Consider the following 27,885-nt stretch of genomic DNA (forward strand, 5'->3'; position numbering starts at 1 on the left):
CTAATACTCAAAACTTTTTTTTCTTCTTTATTTTAAGAGACATTCAGCCTTTGGCTTGTTCGTCTGTGATACTCAAAACTGAATCTTGATTTTGATGATTTTGCAATGTCTATATGTACTAAAAAAAAGTAGACAGGATACAGTTTATGTTCCAATGATGAAGAATTTCTAACATAAAGTTAATTTTAATAATTGATTAATACATTCAGTTTCGCAACAAATAAGCGTCGCATTTCACCAGTAATCACAATAATCTGCGAGCTGTATTGTTATGACTGCTGGACGTTAAAACGTCGCTTTTACACACCTACTATGTAAAAGCAACGTTTTAACAGCTACTCCACTTGAAACGATTGTGATTCAACGAATTCAACTGCAAAATTCTCCTCCTGAGCGTGACAAATGAGCACATCGTCATCGTCCGTCGTCCGTCAGCCGGCAAACCGTCTTCATGCGTGTCGCTGCCTCTGCCGCTCAGGCTGGTGTCATTCAAACGGAACCCAAGAGCCCCATCATAACTTTGAACAAACCTCCCCCAACATCTGTTCTCTGTTTATTTTTCAATGGAGTATTTTTGTTGTTGAAGAAAAGCGTTGAAATTTCAAATTTAATCTAAAACTAAGCGTTATAAAAACGGGCCCTCGTGGTGCTAAGCCGCTTCCAAGAAAAATGAGGATGATTACTATGAAAAAAAAACTTCTAACCGAGAGAATTGTTATCTGGACTCCCTAGAAACGGATCGTTAGTTTTTATTGTTTGAGTATTGGTCATTTTAATCAAAGAAGGCGTTGGAGCAACAAGCTCTCCGCTAGTACATACTTAAAAAAAATGAAAATGTACCCGTGAGCCACGGTAAAAAATACAAAGTAGGCTACTCCCACGAGTAAACAACTCCTTTGAATGTAAACAAGTTACTTCATTGCTATCTCAGAACAACGTGCACCGCAGGATCGGTAACGGAAGTTGTGTTGTGGCACGGTGGATACCGTTTATTGTGAAAAAGAAAGTGCCCAGTTCAAATTATGAACTCAATAAGCTTTGCGCGCGTAAGAGAATGCTGCATACACCGAGGCTCACTAGATACACCGTGCCCATAAGCACTGTTTACGAAAAGTTGACAGGAAGACGCAAAGTTTTGCTGCTCCCATTTCATGTACAGAACCCCCAAGATCCCAAGAAGGCATCGACTGTCGAAAAAATACTACGTTCCCAGTGTACACGGAAAGGCAAAGCGAGCTTGCCATCAACTGTCAATCGGAGGTACTGGAAAAACATCGAGCCGGAGTTTTGCAAGTGTCAAAACTGCTGGAAGATTCGTGAATCTGAGCCACTGGAAGGACACACCGGACCTATTAGAATTTCGGCGGGCCACAGGCATTGGAAGATCAGATAGCGATAGTATGATAATCGAAGTCACCTAAAAGTCATCGAACCTGAGGCATCGGCTGGACGAAGCCACTTAGCATGTTTTGAAAGGTCGCCGTTCTGGAGCAATTTGGAATTTGGAGGTTGTCACACAGGAGTCACCGAAAGACCGTCGAGCTGGAGTCATGAAAGTCTGTCGGGTTAGAGTCAGTGAAGGTCGGCAAGTCTGATCTACAAGAAGGTCGTCGAAACGTAGCCACTGTAAGTCGCTGAACTGGAATCTTTAAAGGTCGGAGGGTCGGAATTATTGGAAGGTCGTCAAGCCGAAGGCAGGGCAGGAGCCGAAACTAAAGGGAAGATAGTCAAGGCCACAGTCACTGGAAAGTTGGAGAGCTGAAGCCACTGGCCGTAGCTACGGAGAGTCATCGGGCCAGAGGTTTGGTAGGCGACTGTAATCCCTGCAAGTTCGGTGGACCGGAGCCCTGATGGCACCAAAGAAATTGGGAAAAGAGTACATCAGGCAAGCGAGGCGCGATCGGATGCGTTTTTTTCTTTACTCTTTCTCTCCCCGTTTTCATAATGCGTTGGAACGTTTTTGCTCGTTAGGCCGTTCTTGCTCTTCTCGTTTTAAACGCGTGATAAACTTCGGTGAGTTGCACCGATGCCAAGTGCATTGTACGTGTATGACAATGCCACGTTAGGACGTTTTGCTCTTCTCATTTTAAGCGCGCGATAAAATTGTGGATTTTACGTGTACGACAATGCCAAGCTAAGACGTTTTTGCTCTTCTAGTTTTAAGCGCGATAATCTTCGGTGAGTTGCACCGGTGCTAAATGCGTTGTACGTGTAAGACAATGCCACGTTAGGACGTTTTGCTATTCTCGTTATAAGCGCGCGGTAAAATCCGGTGAGTTGCACATGTGTCAAGTGCATCGTACGTGTATGACAGTGCCACGTTAGGGCGCTTTGCTCTTCTCTTCTTAAGCGTGCGGTAAAATTCGGTGAGTTGCACCGGTGCTAGGGGAAAGTCAGGTAAGACGGACACAGCGGGTAAAACAGACACTTTCAATATTTCAAGAAAACCAATGTTTGGCACTAATCTAATGATGAGAATATGTTCGCCTGAGTGTATCAACACTTTCGAGTATTTTGAATTTTTCATCGGTTTAATCCTCCATATGCCTTCAGAAGACCTTGGCAAGAGCAATTGCCGGTCGAAAAGCACTCAACATCTCAAACAGGCCATAAAAACTGTAAAAACAGGATTTCCAGTGAAGAAAGCGCCTATAAAATACGGAATTCCGAAACCACACTGTTTCGCTTCTGGACTCGGACCAGTTGGTTCCATTTTGGTTTAAAAACGTTTTCTTATACTTAACTCACAAAAATATCTCCATTTACAGCAATTTTTGCGACAAAATTTCATATATTGGCACAAAAGCCATCAGCTGGCTCGGTTCCACAGACGAAACAAAAATGATGTGGATTTTCCAGTACAAAATATTCAATTTTCCCATACAAACCTAAAAGTACAAATTTAGTCATGTAAACGTTACTTAAAAACTTTGCAAAAAACTATGGATGACTTTTGGACCAAGACGAAGCTTTTTAGACCCCAGGGTTTGAGAAATTCCAAAATGACCCCAAATCGACTCAGTCTAATGCGATAGTAAACAACCTAAACTGCCCAACTGCACGAAAACTGCATTGAAAATAGCAATATCTGGTTTTCTATTGCGATTCTGCCTTAGGGTGTCCGTCTTACCCGACTTTCCCCAACGTGTATGACAATGCCACCCCAGCTAACATGAAATCGTAATAGAAATGATAATCCAAATCGAATATTAAGACATTTTTAATAACTATCGTAAACACGTTGGTATTGAGTGATTTTCCATCATTCATTTACGACAAGCTTTGCGCAAAAAAAATTGAATCGGATAGAAGTTTAGTCAATTCGTAAATATGTCTCCAAAAGTTGATAATATGCTCATTCGACATTTACGATTTGAGTGAACTGAGTTACGATAAATGGGCGGTCCTTCAATTGACACTCTCTCCGGTCTCTGCCTTTGACCGGTTCGTTAAGAGAAAATTTCACCTATAGAGCTTTAGCGTTAACCATATCAACTGATGCGTTGGCATCGTGGTAAGACACCGGTCTGCTAACTCGGAGGACTGGAGTTCAAATCTCGGTCGAGGGAATTTTTTTTTCGTTTATTTTGCTTTTTGTTGGAAAATCGAATCGTTGGAATCTCGTCATTGTAGATATATCGCCTCCACTTTTGTAGCTATATGCTATTTTGGTAAGTTTAATACAATCTTTTTATCTGGTATATTTGTTTGAATAATTATGTTGTTCCTGCGTTATACCTTCATAAATGTTTGCTGGGACGTTAGGACGTATTTGCTCTAAATAAAACGCGATGTACTCGATAGTGTGCGACGCGACGATCATTGAATATTTAACTTTGCTTTGATCGCATCCCTTCCCAAAGGGAGTCCAGATCTCATACATCTTCCCCACTATCAAACCACCCTTCCAGAAACGACCGTGGAGATTTAGAGGTGTATTCGGTCTCTAGTAGCAACGGAAGTCGAACTAACAATCCTTCTCTTTCTCCGATGAACCGTAAGGACGTGGCCGGCGCCGTTATTGACCACATAAGACCATTCGAAACGTGTACACAGATAATGGTAAGCTAATCTCGAGCCCCATTTATTTAGATCTATGTACAATTTTGATGGTTCCTGTCAATCAAGTAGAAGCAACTAAATGTACGGTTTATCTAAGCTCAAGCTCAAGCTCAATCAGATTGGCACCAAAGAAATATTCGGCCTAAACCATTAAGAGTGCGTCGAGCCAAAAGGTGCAGAGCCAAAGGAAGGTTCTCGTCAAACAAGTCGAAGGAAGATTTTCAGTGAACGAACAGGAAGGTGGTTGAACGAAACCGTAAAAAAGGTGCTAATTTGGCAAATATTATACAGATTTCGTGATCAGAGTTCACCGTGTTTCTGTACGGAAAAGTGTGGAGCGTTTTTCCAGATTAACCCAGATGCTATTTGACACCTATTTTTTTTAACGAACACACATATAGGATCTCATTGAAACTTCATGTTTCTTTGAAGAAATTTACACTTAAGTGTACAGCTTTCAAGAAGCATCTTACAAATGCTTATACCACCAGCCTCCACCAAAAAGAGTACTATGTATGCCGTGACCGAGATTCGATCTCATGACCGCTGGCTTAGAAGTCTTGAAGAAGGCTCAGAAGACCTCTAGGCAACGGTCGGCATATTCAAAACTTGTTTCCAACTGTACTCTAACTGAAAACTGTAATACTTAAAAAAACTAGGTAGGTATTAATCTCTTTAATATATACAGACCCCGTTCGGTTTTAGCAACACGCCCATACATTTTGTGTTGCCATAATAGAATTTTTTGCCCAAATCGAACGGTTTTTTCTCCTTTTGTTTTTTAATTTTTAATTCATCAAAATAAGTGTAAATATATAAGAATTAAATTTGTTAGATTGGCTCAGTGTTGCTTAGCACTAATGGATCTAAAATTAAATGTTGCCAAAATCGAACGGGGACTGCATCATTATTCTGAACTATAGAACTGACAACCTCACGTACTTCTGGCAATGAACATTAAACTTTTTTCGTATTTTATTGAACTGAACTTCAAGGTGGATTCAAGATTTCCTTCCCATCTCATCTGTTTATATCGCATTCTTTTGCAAACTCTCACTACTCTCTTTATTCGCGAGTTTCGCTCTCATTTTTGTATATCGTATGATTTTTGGTCACTCGCGCCCGCCAATCCGCGGAACCAACCTCTTCTAGCGTCTGGCTGTTCGATAGGTGAGATGGTTGGAAAACATTCAGCATAGGATGGGTAGGAAAAAATGCTGGTTTCCCTCCCTTGGTGGATGACTGTGGTGAGCTGATGTCAGGCAGGAGTTTCCCTCGTCGATATTTTCTCTTTTGAGAGGTATTGTTCACGTTCACCTATATGGATATCGTTCAATCTCAAACTTTTCTCTCTCCATTGGCTTCCTCCAGCTTGAAATTTCGGTAGTTGAAAAAAGGAAGAAAATTTCCGTTTCACCGGTTCCACCCGGCCCCTTGCGGCAAACATACGACTAACCCCCCTCGCAAGACTCCACCCAACATTACAGAGACTTTCGTAGGTCATAACGAAAAAAGTGACAAAGTTTTGTGGTGTTACGACGGCGTGTGGCTAACATTATTATTCAGACATCGGCAGTATCCGAGTGCGGTGGCGTGGTGCTTTTTCGCTTGTCGCGGATTTCGAATCACTCCTTTCAATCAAGTGCATTTTTAATTGCTAAACAACAATTGAGATAAGACGGTATCGCCTGCGATAACGAGACGGTCATAATAGATCAGTTTATCAGCGGCTCAAAAGCGGCTTGACGACACCATCGGGATACGGTTTGCCGAAAATAGCTCCGGATTATTAGGAGTAAGTAACTATCTTAACAATTGGAATGGGGTTTGACAGTGTTTTTAATAAACATTCAATTTATTTTAACACACTATATTCTGGTATTACCGTGAATTAGATTAATATCTACCTCATTAGTAGTGTGGAAAATATCGATTTATCAGTGGCTGTGGGCAGCACCAATATGTGAATATCCAGTCGTTCAGTCTATAGTAGTGTGTGATGTAAGTTCGATGGTAGACCTAGCCAGGCCCACCACCCACAACTCATTTTCTTTTCAAAATTCTAGCAGTAAAGCCTGATTATTTTTTTTATACTTTTTCACTGCTCAAAATATAAGAAATCTTAAAGCTAGAAAAGCCTAATGAATGTCCCAAAATTTTTTTATCTTATCGTAACATTTTAGAATCATTGTCTGTCAAGCAAATAGCATTTATTGGAGTCAGAAATCAAACTTCTTCATTCCTTCATTCTAAGGCGTAATATGAAAAGAGAACCCCCTTCTCCTGAGTGGAATTTCCACCGGTTGTAATTGCACGTGAAGTTAGTTTCAAAAGTCCTGATTGAGTGGTAGAACAACAACTTTACATGCTCTTTCTCAACCCTGCTCTTAGTGCATTTCGCGTCTCATCTCATCCAACGAACGGTTGCTTGCACCTAGTTAGGTATAAATTGTTTCTCTCAGAGCTGGTCAACAGAGTTGCGGGTGGGTGGTTTCCAACTATTCATGGATCGATCAGGTGTTGTGGTGGTTTCCCCAAGGACAGGTAATACCGAAAACAGCTCGATGTTAGGAAAGTTGTTGCAGCTGGGGGATTTTCAGTAGCTCGATAATATCTTGTAGTTAATCATCTATTAGAAAATCGTTATAATTCTAAAAATCTGCAAGCTTAAGTAGACGGAGGAAATCTGATCTCTGTTTGGATATTCTATACACAGTCAAGAAGGTGTACAATACGATACAAAAATCACGTTTGTTTGGATGGGAGGTATCGTACGATGTTTGTTGTTGTCGTCTGTTTTCGCACATTCGCCCGATGATGCGCAGATGGTGGCATGTTACAATATTTGTGGAGCCTGTTAATCGAATATGTGACATCATATGTTCTTCTCCTATGGTATTGCATTCATTACTAAGAGGAACTAAAAATAGCTGATACAAATTTAGCAATTCTTTAAAAAAAAATCACACAATAATTTATTTTATCTTTGAATCACCCTGCTAAGTAGTAACTTTCTGATGATACAAATCCAAAGCATAAATTCCTGTAATAACTAAAATTTGAATATAAAGTATCATTCATGATTATACATAAAGTGAAAAGATCTATACAGTCTTTCAAATTTTTAACTTCCATAACTTTTAATTTTGCACAACAAAATCCCTACGTTGTAGAAAAAAAATCACTGAAAACAGGGATTGTTAACCTAAACACGGTAGGTTTTTTTTCAATTTTTCTTGTTGGGTTCCTACCACTTTTGTGGTTTGTCCCCTATGTAGCTAATCAAGATTGATCACTCTGATTGATTTCGATAGTATAACTTTCTAATTGGTTAGCATTTTCCCAATCTGGAAGAACTACACGAATGAAGATGACAACCTTCTTGGAACTTATAGAATATATTTCGGCAGTATCTTATATACCTTTACCGAGTAGTTTTGTTCTTTTTGATATAAGACAAGGGCAGTCACACAGAAGATGTTCCGATGATACCTTCTCAGCCCTACAAAATCTTCATACATACGTCAGAATGATCTTGCCCATTAGTTTTAAAAGATAAAGACATTGACAGTGTCCTTTTATTAGTGCTGCAAATGTGTTTAAGTCTTTTTTAGAATTTTTTCCGATTTGTAAACATTTGGAACAATCAAACACTTTGATTGTCTTGCTCCTAAAATGTTCTTCCAGTTTGTTTCAATCATTCGTTTTTCAGTATTTTTTTTAGAAAGCATTCCATTTTTAGAAAGCATCGAGAGACGCTGCAAAAGGGTTCAAGACCGAAAAACGGTGTTGAGGAGCCCTGTCTAGCTATCATGTCAGCTTTTCCATTCTCCAACTCCGCAGTGTAGTGGTACCTAATATAAAGTAACTGAATTATGAGGCGACATGAGGCGTGAAGCTGTGACTGTGAAGCCTCTTGGTCCGTCAAACTCAATTGACTGTTCCTTAACGACCAGTCACTTCGTTTGCCAGTCATTCATTCCCCATTCATTTGAAGCTAAAATAATAACCTAGTCAAGCAATCGCATTCAAACGACCGATGACGAAAAAGAAACGCATTTATTATTATTGTTGCTCCTGCCAGCAAGCCGAAGACGACCGAAGAGGAACAAGAAAAGCATTTATTATTATTGTTGCTCCTGCCAGCAAGCTCGTTTTCAGTTTTTTGTTGCTATTGTTGCTCTCTGCCAGCAAGTCGTTCAATTAGTTGTACCTGCCGTCAGCAGCCGATCGAAGTGTGAAGAGATTTGCCAGTCACTCTCAGGAGAAATTTCGACCATGTGTAGGAGCTTCGCCAGTCGATGATGGAGAAATGTTGATTGTTGTCGTGCTTTAGTCGTCATGCGAGTAGTGAGGCTCCGTCAATTGAGAACAGTGCCAGTCGTTTGATGAAACAAAACTAGTCGGGTCAAGCGTGACGGGCGAAATTTACCATCACTGATTTTGAGCAAGTTTTTAAAGTGCCTCGATACATTCTCACAACAGTTTTGATGAACATTTCATTGACTTTAAAGATTTAAGTGCTGCTTGACTATCTTAAAAATTGCTACATTTGCATACCTGTAATTCCTTTTCAAACATAGGCTCGAACATACAAGAATGGCAAAAATTTTGGGCTTGAAAAACTGTTAACCAATTTCCCATTGATATAGAAATGTTGGCTCCTAGACCTGTTATTCCTGCGCCAGCTGCATTATCCACCTGAGTGCTATGTACTACGGTCAGGTTCTAAAACACTGAATGAATGATTCCATTTCGAGGGATGTTTTCCCAAGAAAAGTGATTGGGGCTTGAGAACCCCATAGTTAGATTGAAATGTTTTGTTTTTAACTTTAATTTTAAGATATTATTTGGATCAACATGTGATCCATTGATCAGAAATAAATAACAAGTTAGTGTAACTGTTGCAAAAATGCTACATCATGTAGAAGAAAAGAAAATCAAGGGAGAGGGGTTTCGAAATTCAAATTTAGCTAGAGATAATCACAAATCTAAAAATGCTCAAAAAATTAGGAAATTGATTTCTAAAACTATTTTCTTACTCATTACCATCACACGAACTCGAAAAATAAGAAATTTCACTGATTCGATTCAAAATAAATCAGAATCAAAGTGTCGAACCACTGTTTCAAGATGATGATACTTATTCTGATCTTGAAATTTCAAATCAATATTTTCGAAGCACCAAAAACCTAATGCGAATAAAAATTTCGAATACGAACTAAAACCAGAATTTAAGCTTCGGACATAAGAATCAGTGTACAGAAATAAAATACATAAAATATAACTATAAATATAAAATATAAATTTCAGATCACATAAAAAATTACCCAAGATTAAAAATTGTTAAGCAAAATTAACAAAAAGTTAGTCATTAATCATATCAATTTACATTTCTTTTCTTCATTTTCAACTAAAGATTCCTCTGTTATATCTTAAATTTGAAATTATTTTTAATCATGATTTGAGATATGAATTTTTGATAAGGAAAAAAATATTCATTTTTATTAAGAGATTTTATTCAAAACACATAGATGACACATTGAGTTAAGTTTAATTGAGTTTAATTCAACAAAAAACAAAATATTTAATTTTATTTCAAAAGAGCCTAAGATCAAAGTCAGAGATACAATCATTTTTTGATATCCAAATTCCTCCGGTTATCAACCATTTTATGTTTATATCCGGAAGAATTAGAATAAAAAGTTCAAAAAGTTTACTATAATAACTTTATATGTTTAAAAATCAGCATGTTCAATTCATCACGTGATGCAAATACACTGGATTCTTTTTTTAAACGATTGTTGTGATCGTGCAAAAAAAGAAATCGTGTAAAAAAAGTTCGAAAAAAACCGGGCAAAATTCATCTCTCATTTTGAGTAAAGTGGCCAACTTGGACTATAAATCGATCATTTCCAACCAGGTAGACCATTCTGAAGTGATTTGAGTGAAACCGGGAAGCTCAAAGATTTGTTTTGGATTGCTTTGTTTTGGGTTTTAAGCCACGGTTGTTCCGGAACTTCCGCAGAGTCTCAAAGTGGCCATTCCGGCAAATGTTTCCGTCGGAAAGCAACGTCCGAATCCATTTATCACCCAAGAGTGGTGTGGACTAAAAGCGGGAATGTTTAGAACCTGTTTTTGACATGTTCAAAAATCGTCTTATTTCGAGAAAATCGTTTAAAAAAAGTCGTTTAAAATAAAACCGTGTAAAATAAGATCGTTTAAAAAAAGAATCCAGTGTACTTCTAAATCTATTCGACTCGCTCATTTTTATTATCTATTCATTTCTTCTAACTTCCCAGTCGCCTATAATTTCCATAATTCTGAAATGCTCTTACTAAAAGAACATAAGTTTCACCGATAAGTTCGATGAACTAATGAACAAACATTACTAACGATGATCAAACTCATCATAAGTTAAAATATTATATTAAGATGAAAAAGATACGTTTTTAACACTTTTGAAAGATTGTTTTCAATATAAACGTCTCAACATTTTCTAAACTTATTTATAGAATTCAATTGATAATTCACGAGACAGTATTATGGTGCCATGGTGAATTTGGCAGATTTTGGCAACCTGAACTCGAGTCTTTAGTCAGATTTTGCTTACCACACCTCGTTTTGGTGATACGGAGATAATAAGTTTTAAAAAGAATCAGTTTTGAGTTAAATCAATCATTGATAACAGATGAACTAACAAATCTAGATAAAAAACTGATTCTGATTTTTTTTTATCATATTTTCAATTCAATTAAAGAATAATATTTTGATGTAGTGGATGATCAAATAAGTTAAATTCTACAGTTTTTTTTCAATTCAAAACGACAAAAATTTTTAATATTACTGAATAAAATTTAAAAAAGTTTTATTTCATTTAACAAATTTGTTGAAATCTGTAAAACGATTTGAAATTTCCATAAAAATATATTAAATTAAATTTTGTTCAAACTTCTTTAAAAATTCGCTTAAAAATATATTATTTTGCAGAATTGTGAAAAGTAAACTTCAATAACTTTTTATCGCAGACGTCAAAATTGCTTGTGGCCTTGGGGAAAGTTGGTAAAAACCTATTTTAATATTATTTTATGTTTCAAAGTTTTGAAATAATTTTTACCATTTTCAAAAGTTTCAGGGCACGAAAACTAATCAACATAAGCTCTGAAATTCTTTGCACCTCATGAAAATGTGAATTTTGTGGTGTTGTGTAATTCATCAAACCCAAGAAATAAATAAAATTGAAGCTGAACTTGGTTTCTTGGAGAGTATTACTTATCATCATAAAATTAGTAATGACTTAACGATTTTTTAAAACACCAAAGAAATAAGTAATAAAGTGCAAGTGTTTGGATACACTTCCTTATAAAACCTAGTTTTATGGGCAAGGTATACCTTTCGTGAGTCAAGATTTGAGTTTCAATGCAAAAGGTTTATTAAATTGCAAACCGAAATTGATAATTAATAATAACTTTCATTCCGTAAACGTCGAGTTTTGCTCCTTAATGCCAAAAGGTATAAGCCGTACCAGCCAACATGAAATCGTAAAAGAAATCATCGTCGAACTCGTATATGGATGCAACTTTAATCGGAATCGTAAATATGTACACTTACCCTTTTGACCATATCGTATATTCATCGTAGAAGATGCAACATCTCAATGAAATACGACTTAGTTACGATGTGTTGGATGAAGTCGTATTTAGTTCCACCGATGTCAAATGAAATCTTATAACGATCGCATAAGATTTCTTAAGATGCATTTTATTGGTACACAACTTACTTTCGAATCGAAATCGTAAATGACTTCAAATAAATTCGTAAAGAATTCTACGTAAGCATCGTCTTTCGTATCACTTTGTATGTTTACTAGAATGTCACATAAGTAGGCAAATTAACACCGTGTCTTTCCGATATAGCTACAAATATTATAACAAGTATAATTATAATCGTATAATCGGTCACTTTAACCACGATGTAAATATATTTAATGCGATCGAATCAGATTCGTATTAACAGATACTTAGCGTTCGCCCACATCTCATCATGATATTAAAACTTCATCGTGTTGGATCGTGTTGAGTGGATGTGCAATTTTGCGATCGTGCTTGCAATTTTGTATCAGCATTTGAATTTTGAGAAAGTTGACGACTAAAGCAAACAAGCAAACGGATAAAATAAAATAATAAAGGTAGGTTTTGGAAAAACAACGTTGGACAGAAACCTTACTAATAGGATTACTCTCCCCTACTAGGCTCAGATTAAAAAAACCCGCCGGATAATTACCCGACGATTTGCATGTGCATACTACGAGTATCAAGAAATGTTCACGGACAGAATTGTGGCCGGGAAATTTCCGCTGTAAACCCGAGAGAAAGAGGCGTCAAAGATCCTGAGGGAGGCATGGAGGCGGTGGCAGTTAGGAAAGTAGCGAGCGGGACAATGCCCGGTTGCGGTTCCTACGAAATATATATCTAGTGCATTAGTTATAATAAAAATCAGTTAAAATCATCAACTAATTTTATTTTTTCCTAGCATCGTATTTCAATCACAATATTAAACATAACATGCTACATAAAATGGTCCGTAAAATCGTTTTATGATACAAATCGTACATGAGTACATCCCAACTCACATAAAATGTCGTTTAAAGAGTCCATCAAATGCCAAATTGCATCATATCGTACAAGCTTACAACACACATCTTATAAAATGTGACTTAAGTTGTCAATCGATGTTAAAATCTCTGAACATCGTATAAGACTGCAACACATCTCGCATAAAGGGTGACATAAATCGACATTCCATCGTCAGATTACTTCAAGTCGTACAAGAATTCGGCACACCTCGCATAAAGGGTGACTTAGATCGCCAATTCATCGTCAGATTGCTTCAAGTCGTACAAGAGTTCAACACACCTCGCATTAAAGGTGACTTAAATCGCAAATTTATCATCATATCGCTTCAAGTCGTAAAAGGGTAAAACACACATCACATAAAGTGTGGATGGAACTGTCAATCCTCCCATCATCGTAAATGCGCATGAATCGAATCCTTTAATGTAACGTACAAAACGACGCCAATGCGACATAAAGTACCAAAGTATTTCTAACATCGAAAATGACATAACATATGATGTTGTCGATGTCGTAAACCAGAAAATAACGAAAACATGTACGTATATTGCCTCCACTTTTGGTAGGTATATGCTTTTTTCTAACGTCATATACGATGATTTGTGTCGACATAGACGTACGTATATCTTTTGATATACCTACCAAATTGTTGGCTGGGGTTTCAAATAAAGAATTTGCAAAAAAAATCGTAAACGTCGTATAGTTCCGTAGAATGAAACTTCTTAGAATTAAAGAACTTAGATTGGGGAAGTTAAAAAAAATTGTTTCTACTAGTTCATCCAGTTGACTAATATGCACGCCGTAAAAATGAACAAAATACGGTGGTCAAATCGTGCGCAAAATATTAGAACCACTAGCGGGTAGATATTTTGAAAAATAACGTGAAGGACAACGGCCGAAAACCGAATATTGACCTTTTCAACTATTCGGCCAAACGAATATTCGGCCGAAAATTCGGTCGAATATTCTGTTGAGTTTTCAATTGAAATAGTTCTATTTTTACTGCTGTTACTAATAGAAATCTTCTATTTCTGCCATTCTCACGTCCCTCTTGTTGTTAAGTCGATTATATTCAACCAGATGTATCAGATCTTTTTAAAGTAGAGGTCTTTTTGATTTTCAAAATGTGCTGAAAGGTCGTCAGATGACTTGTCGCTTCTAGAATGTTTATAACAAAATAGATTGGATTCCAGTGAAATCTGGGACAAAACATGTCAACACAGGTGTTAAGCCATTTGAAATTGTTTTTTTACATCAATTTGAATGAATGTCTTATTTTTGCTAGATGTCATCAAAAAAGTTTCCAAAAAGAGCTATGTTCTTTAGCCTTAAGCATGCAATACTTTCTACGACACGTATCCACAGAGCCGGGTCTGAACGATTTTTTGAAAAACTTGCAAAAAAAGAGAAAATCTGAACAGAAACTAGGCATTATTCTCAAACATACAATGGGAAAAGAACTAAAATTTCTTAAAATTTAAAGTTTTCATTAAAGTACAACAGCAGTGTTCAAATCGTATCTAACGAATAAATTTACTCTTAAAAATCGTTTTGCAACAAAAATTTGAAAAAAAAAACATAGATATTTGATTTTTGTTATTTGATTCAGAAAAAATCTTTAAAAACCCGGGAAAAAAATCCGAAAAGTTTAAAAAAATATGTGGCCTTCCCGGTCAGATTTAACTTTTCTCGAATTTTTCATTTGGTTTATGGGCAAGCCTGTATGAATATAAAAAAAGTATAAAGCTATCTACAATAAAAATACACGGATACATCTAAAATGTTCAACTGAAACCATACGTTTTTGCTGATTTTGAAGGTTTTTCAACATTACATTTGGATATTTAATAAATTATCCAACATCACTTGAAAAATTTGAGGAGTCTGTTTCAGTATAAATTTTAAAATATAAATATTCAGCCTATTCGGCTGAATAGTTAGCTCAACCATTCGGTGAGCCGGATATTCGGCTTAACGTTTTTTTGGCGGTATTCGGCGCCGAATATTCGGTACCTCACTAGTGCAGAGGTGCAGTGATTAAATATACTGTCGAATATACTGTTTTTGTGTCGAAGAAAGACAATCTGCTAAAATTGTCATAACTTCAATAAAATTAAAAATTTTGAGTAGTTTTGAAAGTCAAGCTTCAGGAAACAAAAAGCCTTGATTCGGAAAACGTGGCGCCTAAAAACTAAAAAGTCGATGAACTTCTTCATTGAAGGCTATCTCAAAATCCACTTGACAGAAAATTTGCACATGTAAACATTACATTACAAGATAACTTCATTGAAAATTTCAATTATTTCCATTCATGCATTCAAAAGTTATTCACAAAACAAAGTGTTGCATTTTTTCGAATACACTCCTTAGCCCAACTGTGTATTTTGTTAGACGAATATTCGGAAAATTAATAATTCAGGTCATAAAAGTACAGTAATACCTCGATATAAAGCAACGAATTTTTTTTTTTCGTTGCTTTATATCGAAGTTACGTTATATCGAAACACTACTTAAAATGGTCCTTTGAAGCATCGATAGTGATCGTAAATTAGATTTTTAGAAACTTACAGACTGCGGTGGATCGTCCATTGTTGACTGCGAACCCTCCACATTGTTATCCTCGTCTGGATGATTAGGATACAGGATACTTGAAACGAGATTACGTCATCATTTAACGTCGCGTATTCAGCATCTTCTTCGTCGATCTCTTCCGTCTCAATTTCAGGAGGGTTATACAACAAGTTCCAAGACTTCCGGATAGCTTCTGCGGGAACTGAATCATGATTGTGCAACCCAATAGATTGCATCCTTAATGTTTTTTTTATGTTTTCGTCGAACTCTTCACCTCGACCTTGAATTTCACGCATCATTAGATTTCTGTACCGTGACTTAATCATTTGAATTATGTTCTGGTCCATTGGCTGTATTGCCGCAGTGGTATTCGGTGGTAAAAATATGGTGAAGATCGACCCATCTTCGGTTTTTAGCTCATCTGCATTAAAATGCGCAGAACAATTGTCTAAAACAAGAGCAGCTTTGATAGGTAAACCAGATTCTTCAAGAAACTTGGTGATTTTTGGCACAAACTGCTCAAAAAACCATTCTTTAAATAAAGTTCTGGTCATCCAGGCGTTCTTGGAGGACCTTTAGTATACTGGCAGCTTTTTAATGTTTTTCAACGCTCGTGGTTTCGAGGATTTCCCTATCATCATCAATGGAAGTTTGAAAATACCATCCATATTGCTACATGACATGAAAGTAATCCTCTCCTTACTGACTTTCCGACCAGGTGCTGATCTGGCATCTTGCTTAACTAATGTTTGCGTTGGTGTGCTTTTAAAAAACAACCCACTTTCGTCAGCATTCCAGATTTGAGCTGGAGATAGATTTTTATCTTGGACTTCTTTTGTAAATTTGGCGATATATTCGTCTATAATTGCTATATTACTGGACAATTTTTCTCCGCTTAGTTTATGAAGGCGGATACCGAACCTTTTCCTGAAAGCACAAAAGCGACTATCTCAATACTGAAAGAACTGGAGTTACATTTTCAACGCTTGCACTCATTTGCTCTTTATGCCCCTGAGAATTTACCGCAGGGCTCATAAACAACATTATTATATTTTTATGACAAAAAATATTGAAATTAAACATATTTATTCAAATTAAAAACATTTTTAAAAGTTACGTAATAAAGAGGCAAAAGTTGCTTTATATTGGGTTACGTTATATCGAGGTTGCTTTAAAAAGAGGTTGCTTTATATCGAGGTATTACTGTATAACAAAAAAATAGGGTTGTGTGTGAAAAGTTAACCGCGATACAGAAATTGTGTATCTTCATGTGACTATTGATAATGAATAAAAGGTAAAACTTTTATAAACAATGTGGGTTCCAGTATCGAAAAGCACATTTCTGAACCTTAACTTGCATGATAAGTGGTGTTTCGAATGGCGAAGAGCTTATATTCTGGAGATTTCGAATTTCCATGTTCGATATGCTGGTTCAGGTTGAGGTCCCAGAAACAGATGTGACTTATACCGTTATTCAAAAATCAAATTTATAACTCATGTTATCACTCTGGTTCACAAAATCAAACCAACCTGCTGGACTGTGTCCGGTGATGACATGCATCATCGGTATTGCATATCACAACGTGACTGCGTGGATCCTCATATTCCTTAGCAGCAGCAACAGAAATCAAACCATGATCGTCGTTATGCTCGTCCAACCATGGCAAGGGTCGCCTGATTCCCGGCCCCAATAATCGTGTGATAGATGCGTTAGCCGTGATAGAGATCCAACAGCAGCTACGGCATCCGCACATCATCATCACTCAAGCAACACGAGATTAGAGGTGGATGAAAAATTTCAATCTCTGGTTCAGCACTACTAAGCCTAGTGATCATGACGATGCGATGGTGTAAGCATTAATTGGAACATAGGTCCCGGTATTCCAGTTCCAGTCCCAGTCCCGGGGACCGATGATGTGACTTGCCCTCTTGTTTGCCCTTGAAAATTCGCAAAGAGACGTACGGCGCGGCGTGTTCTCTACCAACCGATGTTGTTATAAATGACGTTGAACCATATCATCAGGCGATTTGCTCTTTGCATGTATGTGATGGCGTTTCTTATCAGCTGCGAACGCCAATAATGCACTTTAGGTTATGCAACTAGTGCATGATTGATATTGGGCGTCAGATGACGCTAATTTTTGTGTCGTAAATTATTGTTCTAACTAATTCTAACAAAAGGGTTTTTCGATTTTTTCTGTTTTTTCCAGAACAACTGTCGGGGAAAACGACGAAAAACAGACGACAGTCGAAGAACGTGCAAACCGTTTGTCTGCGAGAAATTGAAAAACGAGGGTATTTTTTTTATTTCGCCCAGTTTGCCAGAGAGCAAAACTGTCGTCTCGCGGTACATCGCAAAACTTTGAAGAGACGATCCAAGAGACTGAGAGAAATCATCATTTAGAGACCATTCAGCAACAGCACATCTACCAGCAGAAACGGATTCCCCTGGCCTGGCTGGAATCACCATCAGGTCAAGTTACGCCAAGAAGTACATAAGTACAAGCTAAAGCCGCGGAGCGAGTTTAGTTCGAAGCCGGGCTTCAACGCGTTCAGATTGATATTCCATTTGCTTGGTGTGCGACTCAATACGTTTTGCATCCTCACACAGCATCCGTTTCCTCCAGCCGTGGGTAGGCAGAGGAGTAAGGATATCCCTTGGCAACTTGGCAATCGCCAGTCCCCAGATAGAAAGTTGGTGCAAACAACACTGAATGTGTTGGAATCCGTTGAAGTGTCTACGCTAGTGTTTTACTGCTGCGATAACCATAACATGTGGTAGACGCCCATTAGAGATCTACATAATTAGTGCATCCCATAGGAAGTGAGCTTAATCAATACGGTGTTACAAGGATCATTCGGTCAGTCCACGTTGAGGTTGAAGTGTGTGATAGAGAGCGTTGTGGCGTGATCCGCAGCAAGGTGCATCTGCTTTATATTTTTCTTTCGGCTTGAACAGCGTGAAGAGAACCTACAATATCATCAGCCACAACAATCCCATCGCTGCTCGTGGTTGTGGAAGTGTGTGGATCCTGTCAATAAGAATCTGATCTAAAGCGTGGGGACCCGTCTGCTGGCAAGTTCAGTTGTCTTCTGGACGTGCTAGTGAAAAGGTGTTCTCTCTGGTGGGGATTAAAGGCCACAGTTAGCCTAAGTGATTTACATTCCTGTAGGGATCACCCTAAGAAGACAGCAAGCAGTTCATTTCAAACGACATACCGTTGACTGATCGGTAAGTTGGTTTTAGAACTTAAGATTAACTACCACCCACTAAAAACTTAAATAATAACGGATCAATTTTCATCAACTGAGGAAACCCGCAAAAGAGAATGAGCATTGTATTTTCAGTTAGTCTTCTCATTCATCGGATTCCTTTTTTGGGGCTGGAACCTCTGCCAGCAGTGCTAAAATATGTAATGGACGTGTTTCGTGAATTGTGTTAGCGAAAAAGCTTTGGCAAAAAGACTAATTATAAAAGCAGGCAGGTGTACGGATTAAAAGGTGGAACTAACCACACGCCGAAGAGAGTTTTCTTAAGTTATGTTATACGGTGCTCTCGACTGTTGCGAAACCATTTGGGGAAGGAAACTTGTGGATTTTAGTTTCGCGAAATCGAATTTTGATTGATTTTTTTGTACATAGAAAAAAAGGCGCAATTTTGGCAATGTGAAAGTGATGAAAGTTGTCAGTTTTGCAGACTGTTGAAGGTTAATAGTGTAGTTACAGCTTAAATTTAAACAAATTATGCTTATTCTCCGATACGAAAAGAAGTTAAGAATAGATTTTTGATTTTGAATGTGTAAAACAACTGTATACTTATTCATAAACATTCAAAACAAATCGAACTGGCTGAGGCTAGAGTGTGAAAGTTTGAATCAAAGTAATACTATTGAAAATTGTTATCTATGTAAATAGAAAACTTCTTACAACCGAATTATTGTATCAAACTTTTGGACAGCAATTTAAGCACTACCATTTACTCCTGAAAAATTTTAGCATTGAGACATCAATCAATGCTTGATGTGGCATTCAGTAGCAAAACGGTTAAGTCTGCAAAAGTTTATTTTTTTTTAGAAAACGCGCATCAAAATTGTCACATTGTTTTTTCCCCTATTTTTTCGTTCAGCATAACAAATTTGAAGTCGGAAAATTCACGTTATTTTTATTGATACTAGCAATAATAAATCAGATGTTCCAGCTTTAGAGTTGCACTTAGATTTAGAGTCGCAATGTCTTTAGAAGTTATATTTTTTTAGACTAAATCACTTTAAAAAAGTTAACGTTTGGATTAAAAAAAACTGTAAAAAATCGTTAATTTTAAAATTTGTTTAACAAATACAGGACCAAATACGGGATTAACTACTTTTAACGAACTACTTTAAAATCATAAACTTTCAAATTTAATAATATTCTACTAAATCAAGCACGACATTTAGAGTACCTAACTCATGAATGATCAGATTGAAATGATCAGATTGAAATTTAAATGATCAGAATGAAATTTTAAACATTACAGAATTTGGGCTGGTGGCTGCTGATATATGATGTCATTTCATAAGATAACAAACGACCTGATACAAGACGTTAAAGAGAAATTTACGCATTCTTTTTGATTCAAAAAGCCTTTGAAAAATGCTCCTCCTAGATAAAAAAGAAAAAGTTGTAACTGAAGATAGCAAATATTCGTGTGAAACCAACGTCTACAAAAACCTGATAACGAATCAAGCCTCAATAACAAACAAATATGTTTTATCCAATTAGGGCTCTTGGGAAGAATGACAGCTTGCTGTTAAATTTCTTTAAAAAAAAAGAAAAAAAAAGTTTTATCCAGACAAGAATTATTTTGTTATAAACAGTCAATCCAAAACAAAATCGCTTCTCTTTGACCTAACCACTTCAATCAATGGGAAGACGAGATTGTACGGTATCAGCGAGACGGAAATCACGAATGCATGTTAACAGCAATAAAAAAGCAATTTTTTAAACCAAATTGATAAAGATAGTCATGTAATAAATATCTAAAATTTGTTTAAAAAAATTGGTTTCCTACTGATGCCAATTATGAGCAAACCGCGGATATGAGCCTGCAAACCTGATACAAACAACTTATTCCAACAAATAGCTTAACATTTAGAGCTTCAAATACGTTTGAAAAAGTGAGCTCTCCAAATTAAAACCGCTTTAACTCGATATCACTGAACCCAAATTTCACGAATTTGGTCTTATTCAACAACTCAAAGTGTTCAAGTTTTTCGAACATTATTGTATTTTTTTTTTAATTTTGAGATATACCTATATGTATGTACATAAGATCGCTGCAAGGTTTGTATGAAAATACCAAATTCTTAAATTTTTACGCCTCCTATAACTTATTTTGGATGTTTTTGCTGCCAGAAATAGCAATAAAATTTTTTGAAGCGATTCATTCAGTCCTGAATTAGCGCAACGAGTTTGAACTTTGTATGGGAAAACAAAATTTTTCATTCAAAAATCCCCAGAGATGTACTGAAAGTTCCAAAAAATTCAACTTTGGGTGAAAAATATTCCTTGATTCTTGCAATACAATTCATGTCAGCAAAACACAAACCTTATTTGTACCCCAGAAAAGTTAGTCGATGTTACACAAACAAAAATTCAAAATGCGTAACCGTAGGTTGGCATTACAAAATCTCAAAAAACAGCTTTGCCTTTCCAGAGAATTTATTGATTTATATAACCTTTGCAAAAACATTTCATGTTTTTAATGGATTCAGATTTTTTATTTTGAAATGCTTATAACTTTTTTCATGAAATTCTTAGCAGCTTAACATGTTGGAAAAAAAATGAAGCTGAAGAATAGTCGAAGCAAAAAAACAAAGACCGACTTCATTTCAAACTCATTTGAATTTTCTGAATGATTTAATGTGCAAAATTTCTTCTTCCATACAAATTTCCATACAAATTGAAACGCGTTGCGCTAACTCAGGAATCAACCAAATCATTTCAAATTTTACACTGATGCTTGATGACCCAAAAGGCATCGAAAGAATATTTGGGAGCAAAAAGTCATTGTTTGCAGCAGTCTAATGTACATGTTCAAAGAACACATTGAGATATTTAATTTTCTTTTTTCGCTACATGGAGACTTATTTTAAAAATGTTAGTTGCTTTGTATCAATCCTGACCAACAGCATATTTCAAAATCCGCAAAAATCCTGCGTATTTCTTCTACAACCATCAAGAGATTTAAAAGCTCGATATGTAACTTTTTCTCAGTTTAAATTTCCTGTGACGGAAAAAATGTTCAGAATATATTCTTTTTATTGTTTGAAAATTTAAAGAAACTAAAATTAATTTCCGATGAACCAATTTTAGATTTCCAAAACCATCATCCAAAACTTTTTTCACGATTTTGTTCAAGCCTAGTGTCAAACATTAAAAATGATTTGTGCTCACTTGTGATATGTGTCTAGTGTCAAACTTGAAAGTTTCTATAAAAGACAAATAAATCAAACGTGAAGAATAGGGTAAACTCTTCGAACCCTATTCTTTACAAAAATTAGAAAAGCTTTGAGATACTTAAATTTAACCTTGAGTTGAACCAGTTAGATATAGATTTACAATTAAAAAATATGTATGCTTGAAATATAGCAAACTAACATTTGGGAAATAAAAAATGAAACACTCAAACTCGATTTGTAAAAAATAAAAAGAAACCTAACGCAAATTAATCTTAGACCGAATGATCTTAACAACTTAATTTTTTCATACTGCAATTTAATTATTCACTATCGAAACCTCGAAGTGCTAAATAGCTTCGAATTCAATAAATGTGATAATATCCTGAACTGAATATTCCTCCTGCCTACCTAATTTGTTACCACAAATTTCATGCAAACCAACTTTACTTAGTTTGGAAAAATCTTATTTTTGCCTTTTATAATCACCATGAACAGTTTCACAAATTTTCTTCAAATATTCTAGTTTAGATTTCAAATAAAACATCAAACAATTTGGTCTTGAGCATAAGCTCTTGGAGTTAATCCAAGCTTTTCGATGTACCATGAATGTACTGTATGAGTTGGAATATTGTTAAAACATCAGTAGGCCATCATAGATTGACTGGATTCTTGTCAGATCTTTTCAAGGCAGTAGCAAAATGTGAACTTCTTAGCTTTCGTACTTATTTCGGCATTCTTGCAATGGGCGATGGAATCGAAAAGTTATTCTTTTTCTCCTTAAGAAAAGCTCGTATTAGATCTGTCAAAAGTTGGGTGAAATTTTAGTTGCATCCCACTTGCACTAATGCAAAACCATCACTCAAATTCGGCAGCGCTTCCATCGCCTATTAGGAAGCCGAATGGACCACCCTCGAACCTTGCAACATAGAACATTTTACGCAAGAATAACAAGCTCGGTGAAAATCATGATATTGAGGAGGTGCGAAACTGATGGTGTTCCAGTTGTTCAATGCACTGACGCTGCCAGAATGCAGGCAGTGATGGATCCGAAGATCGCGGAAGTTGGCCATTTAGACGGTGTGAGACAATCTCAATCCTTCAAGTGATAAAGATGTAATTTGGAACATCGGATGGAATGAAGGATCACTGCTCTTTGTAGAATCCTGAGCGTTCCGAGATGCTTCAAACAAATTTAGGAAGCGATTGAAACCTATGGCCCGGACAATACCTGAACTGAAAACTCTTTTTTTTTGTGATGGTCCCTTAGGCCCATTTGGGTCCTTCCTCCACCCCATACGCTTCTTTAAAAGTGGGAGGGACATTTTATCCTTTGGATATTTAAATTTAACATTTATTTTCTTATTTTGTACGACTTTTTCGTCTTACTCCTGCGTATGTCCATCACCGTACAATTTCATAACTAATTTTTTTTCAGATCTTCATCACTTTCGTATGATCCTTTTTAGGATTTGTCCTTTTATCAAATAGTGTTATGTGTTGTATTGTTAGTTTCTTAAAGGTGCTTATATGCACACTGTCTTTGATTCTCGGCGGTAAACTGTTGAACATTTTCAATCCGTTGTAGAAAAGAGAGCGTTTGCTAATCTCTTTTTTAGTGTTGGGCAGTCTGAAGTCTTGTGCTCTGCCGGTATTGTATATGTGTATGTCGATTCCGTACTGCAGGCATTCCATCAAATAAGATGGTAATATTCCATTTTTCATTTTGTGTATAAAAATTAAGCTGTTATATGCAATCCCTTGTTTAACTGATAACCATTGAAGAATATCCAGCATTAAAACACTAGGAGTGTATCGATTACAACGTATTACTACTCGCATTATTTTATTTTGTATTTTCTGCAGTAGATTTGTTTGTGTATCAGATGCATTGAGCAATATTGTAGCGCAATAGTCGAAGTGTGGCATTATAACAGATTTAACATAAATTATTTTTGACCAGAAAGTCATGTATCGGCTAATTCGGCTGAGTATACCATATTTCACGGCGATTTTCTTAATTGTATAATCGATATGGGCTGTGAAGTTAAGCTTTTCATCGAATTGTATTCCCAAATATTTGACTTGGCGCACTCTTTCGAAGGCATAACCATCAATGAGCAAATCTGGACAAACTCCAATCTTTCGATTACCAATAACCATCCAGTTGGTTTTGTTTATATTTAAACATAATTTTCTACGTTTCAGAAATTCTGCGATATTTTCCAAATCGGCATTTGCCTCTTGAATGACGAGCTCTAAGTCATTACCATTCCAGTAGGAGACGGAATCATCAGCAAACAGTTTAAGACGACCATATCTTAGGCAGTTTTTCATATCATTAATATACAATATGAATAACAAGGGACCAAGGACACTTCCTTGTGGGACACCTAGATTATTTTCTCGAAATCTCGAATAAGATGAACCATATTTTGTTCTTTGCATTCGGCTATTTAAGTAGTCCTTAAACCAGTTTAGAGCCGTTCCGTTGATACCTATTCTTTCCAATAGTTCTACCAGCTTTAGCCGATCAATTGTTTGAAAAGCTCTCTTGAAGTCCAGAAATACTGCAACTGTGTAACTACCGTTTTCCATATTGATCTTCCAATTTCGAAGTATCAAATTTACTGCGGACTCCGTTGAGTGCTGCTTTCTAAATCCAGATTACTCGTCGATCAATATTCCTTCTGACTCAATAAAAAGTTGAAATTGCTTTTTAACTGCCAGTTCAAGCAACTTTTCTTGTATTTCCAACATGTTTATCGGTCGATATAATTTAGCATCTCTCGCATTTTTCTCTTTCTGAATCAAATAACAGTCGAACGCTTCCACGTATAAGGTATTTTCCCCAATTGTAGAGTGGTATTTATAATATTTCTCAACTGATTTACTATTACCGGTAGAGAATCTTTAAATACATTCAAAAAAACATTGTCGCTCCCAGCAGTGGACTTCATATTTTTTACGATTTCATAGAACTCTTCACTACTGACTGTTTCAAATGAACTTAAACTTCACTATTGTAAATCACATGATCTGAGTAGAAATTAGAACCAGTCGGAATGCTGTCATGGATTTCCATGACACTGTCAATGAAGAAGTCACTCTGGGAAGACTTGGAACGTTCCGGATGCTCTGGTAAAAGCTGATGAAGCAGTTTTCCAGGCACTAGCTCTGGATGGCAGGCAGTGGTGGATCCAGGGATCGCAGATGACGTTTGTTCTTCTGCCAGACGATGCGATGAGCACCTCAGGGCTAGTTAACGTATGCACAAGTGGTGATCAATCGTGAAAAATAATGAACCTGCTAAGAAACTACGTCTGATTCTTCTTAAAATAGAAGATATGGCCGAAAGCTTGGACAAAAAAGTCCTCAGCACTGTTTTTAGCTCAATGTTCAGACTCTAAATGCTCAGTAAATCCGACAAAACAACATTTAATCCGATGCCCGTTGGATCGCGAAGAACGCTATGAATAACTTGAATTTGGTTAACAATCCAAAAGTTTTCTAACTACGAACACGAATCACCAGAGCAGTGGAAAAATTACTCCTAATCATTAATTCATATGACGAGCTTTAAAATTATTTGTTTGAACTATAACAGCAATCACAATACTCTCCTTGGTTGAATTTTTAATTTAAATGCTGAAAGCTCTACGACTAAAGCGCGGATCGATTGAAATCGATTTTGACAGTTGTTTTGGTCTCGATTGGAAATTTGTGTTTCAGACTTCACTTCTTTTTTTTGATTATAGTCGTTTCAACATCTTTATGTCATTCGCGACTTATATCAACGATGTAGTTGGCGGACAGTCATTGAAAAACTTATCCGGTACAACTGTGATCGATGTTTACTCTTGGGCTCCAACTCACGGACATCGGCTCAGGAAGCAACTGACTTTCCAACTGAACTATATCACAAGTCCAGACGTCACTTCTCTTAAATATAGGTTCACTAGTGAAAAAGGTTCAAGAGTGAAATAAATTTGTTTTCGAAAACTTCGAGGTAGATAAAAAACAAGCAGTATTCAGTTCAAAATTTAAAGTGTACCTAGGTAATGAACTTGAAACCAATATGGACAGATGGAACATCTTGAACGATGTATAGCTCAGGATGACCGAGCTGTAGAGACTAATTGGACTAGAATAATTTAAGGTAGTTGAGGAGGCTAAATATCAGAAAATCTCAATCCTTCAAGCAATAAAGATGTAATTTGTAACTTCGTCTATCAATCCGGCTGCCTACAGTACTTCGAATTTCACTTCATAAAGTTTGAGAAGGGTATTTCGCGGAGAGTATTTTAATGCGCGGTTGCAGTTCTTCGATTTCTAACTATAAGCAAATTCACAGAGCAAAAAGACTCATGACTTAAAATGTGTGCTGGCAATCCAGTTATTGCATTAGTAATCTGATTATTATGCATATCACTCTAGAAGAAATATGTTTGTACCTTTATGAGCAGTTATATCCGCTACGTTTCCCGTATTGAATTGATTTTTTTAGAAAAAAAACTCACAGTAAACTAACCAGTGTCAACGCGAGAATGTCGCAGTCACTAGTTTGTCAATGTAAATATTTTTCACCTCCCCAACGAATGCATTTACGCATTTTTTTCACTAATAGCAACGACTAGTAAGCAGCTCCCTCGAAAATCCTTCTCGCCGCAACGAACGTGCAACTTCTTCTCTTGAACGAGTTAGTCAGTTGCTGGTCAATTTGTTGCCGGAACTGTTGTATCCTTAGGTTCTACCGAGAAGTGACTTCTCGAGTTTACCGTTTATTTGTTTAGATCGTTATATCAATCTTGTGTACCCATCTATTCGTTTCCTGGGTTTACTAACCTCATACCTACTAACGGGTGGCGCGCAGTTCTAATGGCTTTCCACTCGCGCGCTTCGGCAAGCGTATCGATAAGTGATTTAAACGATGGGGTTTTGCGTTTGTGTTTTGGCGCGCTGCGAGTGCCCGTGTATCCTAATGAATGTTATTTACCTTAGATTTAGATAACGGTTACTAGAATAAACCACCTGAATTATTAAATAGGGTACCAAACAGTAGAATTATTTGTAAATAAAAAAAATTGAAGTGAATATTTTAAGGAAAACTTTCGATAGTACCACAAGCAACTTATCAGAGTCACATCACATTGCCCCTGCCATAGTTCGAATGCTGTAATAAGTTTTAATTATTGCAAATATTTGCGATTCATCAGCGTCGCGCCGAAATCCGTGAGGAAACTCGGTGATGTAAGCGAGCTGAGGTGTAAAGTAACAGTTCGAAACGCACCACTTTTTCTTTCTTTCACTCGAGCGTCGTCAAAACAAACTGCAAAAATTTGGAAGAAAAAATAAACACAAATTGCGCAGTCGTTTCACATGACATGATTTGCCAAAAAAGCAAGTCAAAAAAAAATGATGAATCAAAATGCGAAATGCATGAAAAACACAAATGGGTGCTGCGGGAGCCAAACTCGGACACTCTCTGATTCTGGGGAAACAGTTGAGGTGGATAAATAAAACGTAACATGAACAAAAAAAAACAACGAATAAAGAAGTTGCGATACGATTGGTGGACAGCTGCTACTAAAACATAAAGGAAAAGCCGAAAAAAGCACACCTTTATTGATAGGTGGTGACCACAAAAGGAAAACTAAATCCAACGGTCAACGAACTACGTATTTTCTTCAAAAAAAAAAAAAAACAACGGTTCACGAATCGAGATTGGTCCTCTCTTGACTTTCCTCTATTCGTCCACTAGGAAATCAATGATCTAGTTTAGTAGTGGTAGCTAACGAGTAGTAGGTAATCTCGACGAGGACTACCGAAGGCTCGCGCTGGCTGTTATGAAACATCCAGTGATTTGGCTCCCCTCAAATTTATGGTAAACAAAATCGTTAACATCATCATGAGCAAAGGGGCGCTCGAAGGCAACTGAGCAACTGATTAATTTAATGGGTTGCGTGTACTTGGGTGGAATTTCGATAATAAAAAAATGTCGTTTTTTTTTGGTTTAGTTTTTCATTGATTTGTATGTAGATCAATGAGACTTTTGCGTCAGGTCAGTTTATTTTATTTTTCAAATCAAAATTTAACACATACGTACTCAGAATTCAACAAAATTTCCTTACTCGTTTTGAAAAAAGGAAATCTTAAAAGCTTGAACAACAAATATTTTTAAA

The 27,885-nt window shown here is 36.6% G+C and overlaps 1 protein-coding gene across 1 annotated transcript in view; it reads left to right on the top strand.

Moving 5' to 3' along the window:
- The first annotated feature begins 5,623 nt into the window (after nt 1-5,623).
- Nucleotides 5,624-27,885, top strand: part of LOC129743596 (fatty acid synthase) — a 48,011-nt gene continuing 25,749 nt past the window's right edge. Inside the window, exons 1-2 of the mRNA XM_055735661.1 lie at nt 5,624-5,857; nt 17,477-18,498. The gene's annotated coding sequence lies outside the window, so the exon portion shown is untranslated. The remainder of the gene's footprint in view (nt 5,858-17,476; nt 18,499-27,885) is intronic.

Source organism: Uranotaenia lowii, chromosome 2 (assembly GCF_029784155.1).
Source record: "Uranotaenia lowii strain MFRU-FL chromosome 2, ASM2978415v1, whole genome shotgun sequence".
NCBI lineage: Eukaryota > Metazoa > Arthropoda > Insecta > Diptera > Culicidae > Uranotaenia > Uranotaenia lowii.